Here is a 7884-nt window from a genome sequence, read left to right as displayed (position 1 = left end):
TTAAAATTCATTCTAATAGTGATATGAGTGATTCACGTGAGAATAAGACAAAATTCAGGGATTTTTAATGATGATATGAAAGACCCCCCACACTTAAGATGTACATTGCCCTAATGTACAAAGATAGATATATTGAAAAATATAGATAAATAATCATAAGATAGGGAGAGAAGTGAAACTTCCTGAATGATGAATAAACTCCTTGAATTGGAGTTATGGTGAATAATCGGCCAAGGCAATAATGAGAGTGAAGGAGGATACTCCGGTGGTGTTAGAGGTTTAGTAGTCCATAAGTCCTGCACCAAAAGAATATTATATCTGGTGGTAGCTATGGTTGTGGTCGAGCAGGACATGGCAGTCGTGGAGAACCTTTGCCAGTGGAGTTTTTAGTTCCTATGTGATGATGAGCTTTAGAGCTCTTTATAACTGTGATAGAATCATGAACTTTTTAGGAAATATAAGGAAACATAATTACTCTATGAAATAGCCGAAACTATAAATTATTCAATAAAAATTATAAAAACTAAAATTAAAATAATAATAAAGGAAAATGAAATAAAAAGTACTTAAATAAGATAAATAAATATAAAAGTGAAAATAAAAATAATAAATTAAAAGTTTTTAAACATCGTCATCGCCAGATGGTTCGCGAGGTGGTAGTAGCGATGAGATGTGGAAGTGCTGACAAATATGATGTAGAGTCGCATCAATATGATCAAAGCGCTAAAAACATTGCTGCTCAAATCGTGTACGGCGCTCAGAGATGTCAGAGTATGAAGCCGCCGCATGAATTGGATGATGGATGGGTGGTGGCTGAGACGGTGGGTCCTCATGACGTGGAGGGGCATCATCAGTAATTTTTTCTGGGTCTTCCTCCTCGATGGACTGGACGAGACAGTACTGAGGAGGGTAGGTGCCACGTCCTTTCTCGATTATCCTCATACTTAGCATGCTCAAGATGCCCTGTGGGGACATCTGGCCAATGAGAGTGAGGGAGGATGATTGTGCTATTGTGTTGAGGAGCCCAAAGTGCCGAGCCAGTTGAGTCACATAGGGCCCGATAGAAATGACCCCTATCCTATGTCGCTCCATCTGATGGCAGATGGCAAGGGCGATGAAGTAGGCGAGGTCGAGGACATGCCCGTTCACCATGCTCTATAAGAAATAGGCGTCGTGGGTGGTGACGACACCGGTGCTCTCTCGTCTTCCTATCAAAGTGTGAGCCAAGAGGGCGTGTAGGTACCTCAAGGATGGAGGGAGAGCTGATGCCTTGGAGCGGCTAGGATCGTAGGTGGCCGAGGCAGGGATTAGGTCCCTTCAACATTTTGAGAGGGACTAGTGGATGTGGCAGTGGAGTGTGTTGAGTTCATTGTTATCCATGAACTCCTCTGTGTACAGCCCTAGTGCAATCCCGAACTCAAGTACGCTCAACTGGCGTAGTAGACCACCAAGGTGGAACTGGACCGTTCCAGCATTGTTGAAGTTTTTCATGATGGTCTGAAGATGGAATACAGGCAGAGTTCCAATGTGAACTCGAGATATGTCGGCTAGACGATCTCAAAGAAGAGCCCTCACGGGTCAGCCGTCAAGAGGGCTCAGACCGCGTCAGCCAATTGAATCTGTTCAAGTGCTTCCCAGGCAATGCAACGGCCTACACCTAGGGGTCGGGCCCGTAATATCTGATATAATTCCTCCTGGGGTCCCAAAGGAACCTGGAGGAATTGGTGCCTAATCTCTGTGGTAGGACCCGAAGAGGATGCTACTCCTTTCCTCTTCTTCGAGGCGGGAACAGCGGTTTTCTTACCACGTGAGGATGACATTGTACCTGCATTAAAAAGTCAAAGTTCAACCAATACGTCCTAAAGATAGCATGTAAAAGTAAAACTAATTAGGAATATTTCATGAGACTTGCGTACTAAATGAAGAGAACAAAACTAAAATAACTAAAGCAATTATATCAAGTTATTAAAATAGGACTATGAGAATAATACGACAGAAAAATCTAATGCATGAATGTATGTGGGTAAACATAAAAACCTATGGAAACAAGAAAAATGGATGAATGTAGTATGAAAAATGTCAATATTCTTTAATGACAAGCATGAGTATTATTATCATTCTACTATGAATGTTCACTTAAAATAGTCAAATGAACCATAGAAAACATGAAATAGGCAAAATATTTAAAGAAAATAGAGAGAAAAGAGTAAACAAATGCAAAAGGGAGAAGCTTGAGTCGTCAGAAACAGTGCTGTAGGCCGTACATGGGCATGGCAGGTAGGGCGTGTGGAGTTGCAGCGGCTAGGGTTAGGGGTTTTTAGGGAGGGAGGTGATGAATAGTGAGGGGTTGATATAGATTTTTGGGGCACAAGGCCATGGGGCACGCCCGTGTGCCCTAATTTTTGCCCGTGTGTTTCGCGATTTTTAAATTTAAGTGCTTCTGACATTCGCCTCACGCCCGGGTTCCTTGGGCGTGTGGGTGCACACAGCCATGTCGGACGGTCGAGTCTTGCTTCGTTCGCTTCTCCCATGCCCATGTATGAGAGCCCATGCCCATGTTCTTTTTGACAGTGTCGACCACGAGTGAATGACACAGACGTGTCGCACGCCCGTGTTATTTTGACAATTTTGCCCATGGCCATGTCGTACAGCCGTGGCAACTTATCGCATCCTGTTTTGGGGAAAAACTTTTACCCTGTTTTTACACAGCCGTATCGCACGACTGTGTCTCATTCCGTGGTATGTGCATGGCCTACAACACGCCCGTGTGCCTAGCGTGTGGATGGGAAAACCCTGTGTTTCAAGACTCAGTTAGTAGGTTAGATGTGAAAAACTAGAATTCAAATAAATCTTTACTGTTAGTGCTCGAGTCGCCTCCCGAGAAACGCTTATTTATAGTCTAAGCTTGACTTACCTCTCTGGTGTATGGTCATGGTGGTGCGAGGAGTTTACACTCCTTATCCCTGCTATCAATTTTATCAAAATAAGGTTTAAGACGAGTACTGTTTACCTTAAAAGTGTCGAATTTGGGATGAATTACCTCGACTGTGCCATATGGGAAAATACTGTGTACCATGAGAGGAATTTCTTCATTAGGTTTAGAAGTGGCAATGCGAGGGTCTACTGCATCTAGTAGTACTTTGTCTCCAACCTTAAGTTGATTTGGTGCGTCATTGTGCTCGTCATGGCATGGTTTTGGTTTATCATGTGTCCTCAGTCTATGTGTCCGCCATTCATCCAGTTCCTCGATTTGTAGCCTTCGTTCTTTATAGATAGGTCCTTTGTTGTTGTTTGAACATGACTCATATTTCTTCTTCGAAACTGTTTCCTGCACAGAGGGTTTCACCACATGATCAGTACTAGTAGAATGATTTATACAACCACCTTCAATTTTTGATGTGTTACTTGAATTACGAGTTTGAAGGGTGATAGTTTCGTCTCCCACAGGAAGTGTGAGTTCACCTGTACCAACATCAATAATGGTTCTAGCAGTCACTAAAAAGGGTCACCCTAAAATCAAAGGTGCGTTACTATCCTCTTTCATGTCTAGAACAACAAAGTCTACTGGGTATATAAATTTATTGATCTTAACAAGAACATCTTCAATGATACCTCTAGGAAATCTAATGGTTTTATCAGCCAATTGAATGCTCATCCCAGTTTGTTTGGGTTTCCCAAGACCTAGCTATTTAAATATTTTATAAGGCATAACATTAATGTTTGCCCCTAAGTCAGCCAATGCATTATGAACATCCAAACTACCAATTAAACAAGGAATCGTAAAACTCCCTAGATCTTTTAATTTGTTGGGTAGTTTATTATGTAATATGGCTGAGCAAGCTGCATTCAACTCCACATGTGAAGCCTCATCCAACTTTCATTTGTTTGCTAGAAGCTCTCTTAAAAATTTGACTGCGTTTAGCATCTGCGAAAGAGCTTCGATAAACGGTAAGTTAATATGTAATTTGTTTAATAGTTTAAGGAATTTATCGAATTGTTTATCTGTACAGTCTTTCCTTGTCGCATTAGGGTACGGCACCCGTGGTTTGTACTCTTTACTTACCGTTCTTCACTCATTGTGGACTACCTTACCTTTATCTTAACTTACCATAATGCCTTGCCTCGATTCTGATACAGGCTCAACTAACCCTTCCTTGTCATGAGTGGTAATCACATTGAGTTGTTCCCTTGGGTTAGATTCTGTGTTACTCGACAAACTACCTTGTGGTCATTCAGAAATCAGTTTGGCGAGTTGGCTTATATGAGTTTCGAGCCCTTGGATTGACGCTTGTTGATTCTTAAGGGCTATCTCGGTATTCTGGAAACGAGTTTCTGACACCGAGATGAATTTTGTTAGCATCTCCTCAAGGTTTGGCTTTTTCTCTTATTGGTAGGGTGGTTGTTGGTAGCCTGGAGGTGGTGGTCTCTGATTCCCTTGGCCTCCCCATGAGAAATTTGGGTGGTTCCTCCAACATGCATTATAAGTATTACTATAACGATTATTTTGAGATTGTTCTCCATGTTATGGCCAAAGGGTGGGTATTCTGAATTGCTTGATCCACCTCCATTTGCTTCGTACTGCATTACTAGGTGAACTTGTGAAGAACTAAGAAAACCATCAATTTTCTTATTTAAGAGTTCTACCTAATTAGAGAGCATGGTGACTGAATCGACATTATAAACGCCGGCGGCTTTTGTTGGCTTTGTCCTCATGACTTGCCACTGATAATTATTCAGTGACATCTCTTCTACAAATTCATAAGCATATTTAGGTATTTTATTATTGATGGATCCGCCCGTGGCTGCGTCGATCATCTGTCGAGTCGAAGGATTTAGGCCATTATGAAACTTTTGAACCTTTAGCCAAAGTGGTAACCCATGGTGAGGGCACCTTCTCAAAAGGTCCTTGTATCTCTTTCATGCATCGTAGAGTGTTTCTAAATCCATCTGCACAAAAGAAGAGATATCATTACGTAATTTGGTTGTTTTAGCCGGCAAAAAATATTTTAATAAAAACTTTTCGGTCATTTGTTCCCAAGTAGTGATTGACCCTCGTGGTAACGAGTTCAACCATTGTTTAGTCTTATTCCTCAACGAAAGGGAAACAACTATAGGCGAATGACGTCATCAGAAACGTCATTGATTTTAAAAGTGTCGCAAAACTCTAAGAAATTTTCCATGTGAGCGTTGGGATCCTCGTCCTGCAAACCATCAAACTGAACAAACTGTTAGTTCATTTGAATTGTGTTAGGTTTTAGTTCAAAATTATTTGCAGTAAAAGTAGGCCTAACTATGCTCCATTCAATTCCTGTTAAAGAAGGTTTAGCATAATCATATATAGTGCGCGGAGCAGGATTCTGATTAACAACAATTGTAGGAGGTAGCGGATTTTCTTAATTTTCAGCCATCTCCTCGGTTGTGGTAGAAGTATCGTCCTCTTGCTCTTCATCTGTGTACCGTAAGCTTCACCTTATTTCTCTTCGATTTCTGCGAACTGTGCGATTGATCTTACTATCAAATACTAATGGTCCTGACGGGATTCTTCTGGTCATAAACTAGAAAAACCTATCAGAAGAGAATAAATGAAGAATTAGAAAAGAAAATAAAAATTTAAATTGCAATAAAAGTAAAATGGCTAAAGTAATAAAAATTGATTGTTCCTAATATCCTAGTTCCCTGGCAACGGTGCCAAAAACTTGGTTCGTGATATTCACGACAGGTTTTAAATATTTATAATTACTCGTTCTTGAAACTAACTATTATCACGATGAAGGCAAGTGTACCTATCGAACAGTAGTATAGCTTTAGCAAGATCAGATTGTCAAACCCAGAGGAACCAAGAGTACTAGTAATTACGTTCTTTTTATTATCTAGCCTAAAAATTAAGGGATTTTGTTATCTAAACTAATTGCTAAACTAAGAGTGCACAAAGAGAAGATTGGGCAAAAGCTTGTGGGCAAACTCGATTGATTAAGACAATACCCAAGGAAAAATCCACCTAGACTTCACTTGTTATTTGACTCTGAATCAGACAATTTATTCATTTGACTTGACTCGTAGAAATCCTTAAGTTATATTATTATCTCTCTCGAGAGTAATAACGTCAAATCCTAGGTTGATTAATCGAGATCCCTTTCTAATTAACACCTAGTGCTGCATTAACTCGATTTATGGATCCCCTTATTAGGTTTCACCCTAATCCGACAAAATCTTATCACCCTATCTCTAGGCTTGCAATCAACTCTTCTTAATTATGACAAATTTACTCTTTGACAGGGTCTATTCCTCCTCTGAATAAGAGCATTAACTCGAACCAATATCCTATATTATTAAAACAAGAATTAAGTACACATAATTAAGAACAAGTTAAATATTTATCATACAATTTAGATAATAATAACAAGATCCGTCTTAGGTTTCATTCCCCTTAGGTATTTAGGGGGTTTAGTTCATAATTATAGAAGAAAACATCTCAGAAGAATAATGAATACAAAACATAAAGAAAGCCCCAAAGCCCCTGAATGGAAATTGAATGGAGATCTTCAGTCTTTATGATGTATCCGGCTTCTAAGATGGACCAATCGGCTTCCCTTGAGTAATTCCTGGCCTCCTGCTCCACGTCTCCCTTTCTAAGTGCCTCATCGGGTGTTTAAATAGGCTTTAGAATGCCTAAGAGCCCTAAAATTGGCCTTTTCCAAATAGGGTTATACTTGGGCTCGCCAGGGACATGCCCGTGTGCGATTACTCCAGCCCGTGGTCAAGGCTGTTGAATGGGCACGGGCGTGTAGTCTAACCATGTAAGTCGTGCTTTAATCTTTCCAAAGGGACATGACCGTGGGACATGCGAGTGTGAGGAAGTCAGGCCGTGTTGATTTCCCGCCTGTTTCTCGCTCTTTTTACTCTCCTATGCTTACCTAAGTATAGAACATGAAATTTAGAGGATTAGGAGCATCGAATTCACCAAATCTAAGGAGAAACCATCCATTAATGCGCTAAGCATGGGATAAAAATATGTATAAATTACGGTTTATCAGGCATGTATAGGACAACTTGGCCATTAGTTGCATGAAAATGATATTTTGTAAGCTAGCCATAAGAATGGCTAGTAATGGTTTATTTTGGTATGATTAAGTAGGTTATTATGATATATACATATGTGTTATGTTAAGTATATGTGATCAAGTGATGTTAATGCCTAAGTTAATCCAAGGCGAGTTTATAAACACATATGCATGTAATGGTATGCCATGATCAATGATGAAATTGTTTAATTTGAATACTTGGATTGGTTGGTATTGGATGTGTGTTTCAAGTGCAAGACTTGGGTGAAATTTTGGGTGAGAAATGAAGCTAGAAATGACTTCATTTTTTCCATATGGGCAAACACACGGGCGTGTATCTAGACCGTGTGTGACACAGGGCCTGGTGACATGGGCATGTTGTTAGGCCGTGTGTCCCCTGCACCTTAATTTTGGGAAACAGAATGCTCAAAATTGAGCATACGGGCAGAGACACGAGTGTGTGTCTCAACCGTGTGTGCCACATGGCCTAGAACATGGGCGTGTGAAACTTACACCTAATTTTGAATTAAATTGATTAACTACATGGCCTAGCACACGAGCGTGTGGCAGGGCCGTGTGTACAAGTTAGAGAGTTACAAGAGGTCGAACACGGCCTCTAGCACGGGCATGTCCCTTGGACCATATGGGCGTGTGAGCCCTGCACCTTGAAAACCTTTTTGTAAATGTCGTGAAAAATTCTTAGAGTCCCTGATTACACCCCGACTCGATTCTAATGCTTGTATTGGACCTCGAGGGTTCAATTAGGGGGTGTTCTGGATGATCTCGATTATTGAAGAGTAATTTACATAAATTATTTGTAAAA

The 7884-nt window shown here is 40.5% G+C and overlaps 1 non-coding gene across 1 annotated transcript; it reads left to right on the top strand.

Moving 5' to 3' along the window:
• Positions 1–4873: 4873 nt before the first annotated feature.
• On the top strand, positions 4874–4980 carry LOC121212036 (small nucleolar RNA R71). The gene has a single exon (XR_005907248.1). It is a non-coding gene; the product is annotated as a small nucleolar RNA R71 (small nucleolar RNA).
• The last annotated feature ends 2904 nt before the right edge of the window (positions 4981–7884 follow it).

The sequence above is a fragment of the Gossypium hirsutum genome, chromosome A12, assembly GCF_007990345.1.
Source record: "Gossypium hirsutum isolate 1008001.06 chromosome A12, Gossypium_hirsutum_v2.1, whole genome shotgun sequence".
Lineage (NCBI taxonomy): Eukaryota > Viridiplantae > Streptophyta > Magnoliopsida > Malvales > Malvaceae > Gossypium > Gossypium hirsutum.
Note: the sequence above shows the minus strand (reverse complement) of the source record. Positions and strands in the feature narration are given on the sequence as shown.